The sequence below is a fragment of the Hipposideros armiger genome, unplaced genomic scaffold (assembly GCF_001890085.2).
Source record: "Hipposideros armiger isolate ML-2016 unplaced genomic scaffold, ASM189008v1 scaffold_511, whole genome shotgun sequence".
NCBI classification, from domain to species: domain Eukaryota; kingdom Metazoa; phylum Chordata; class Mammalia; order Chiroptera; family Hipposideridae; genus Hipposideros; species Hipposideros armiger.
In genome coordinates this window covers 1,187,578-1,188,761 of record NW_017731861.1, presented here as the reverse complement: position 1 = coordinate 1,188,761, position 1,184 = coordinate 1,187,578, and positions in this window count along the sequence as shown.

Genomic DNA, 1,184 nt, shown 5'->3' with positions numbered 1-1,184 from the left:
CCCCAGGTAGAGCTTAATGGCTACAGATGCCTGAGAAGACATCTCCCATCTCCCCTTCTGAGAGCTTCCATTCCATGAACCCAACTAGAGCTACTGGGCAGGAGAACCGGTGGCTGAGGGCCCGGTGGTCAGTCTCCCGTTACAGAGAGCAGGGTGAAGGGTGGGTGGGAATCTGGAGGGGCAAAAGGAAAGCTATCCAGCACACATTCATTGTATGTCTTTGGATTTTTCCTGGTTATTTTAAATACAGAAATGATTTATTTTTATTGAGTAGAAGCAATCTTTTATAGCTTTTAGGCTTATATCAAATGTAGAAAGGTTTTTTTCTACGCTCAGATTATTTTAAAAAATCAATTCCATGCTTACTTCTGGCCTTTTATGGCTTTATAACTAACATTTAAATTTTTGATCCATTTGAATTTATTTTGGTGTCAGGAGGGACGTAGAACCCATTAATTTCAACATTATTTGTTCAATAATATATCTTTTCCCCATTGATTTGAAATGTTAGCTTTTAATAAAAGCTTGTGTGAATGAATGAATGAATGAATGAATTGGTAGCACTGCTGGGAACAAACATTCACTGCTCTGTCATCTTCCACATAACACTAGACCTTATTGTTACCCCTGGGCCCTACCTGGGGTCCATCCCCAGAGCACTGCCATACCCCTAGTGTCCTCTGAATCTCCAAAGTGGAGGTGGTGTGGGGGTCCACAAGGAGGTGTAGCTCCTGGGGTGTCCCAGTCAAGAATACCAGTGAGCCAGTGGGGAATGGGGGTGGAGGTAGGCATGCATATCAAATGCTAGTCCTGGAGGTATGTGTAGAAGACTGCAGATGTGGGGGCACCCACTCTCTGAGGGTGCATGCACATAGGCAAGCTTGGGCCTGGCGTGGTCAGGTGTATACATGTGTGTGAGTTTTCCAGGTGTTATGTTCAGATGGAGCAGCACGCCAGCCAGGTATGTGCATGCATGCAACCAGGTGGGTGTTTGCAGGTGTGCCTGCTACCTCCTGTGCCCTCAGGGCCAAGGGAGCCACTCACTTGCGTGCTTCAGAGTCCTTGCCATGAGAATCGAGGTATCTTAGTCCCAGATTTGCGCCCCCTCTGAGGTGGGGGTGGATGTGGGGAGGCAGCTGATAGGGTAATCAGGCAGGTTTGTGAAGCGTGTTTCTGCTGCGGCT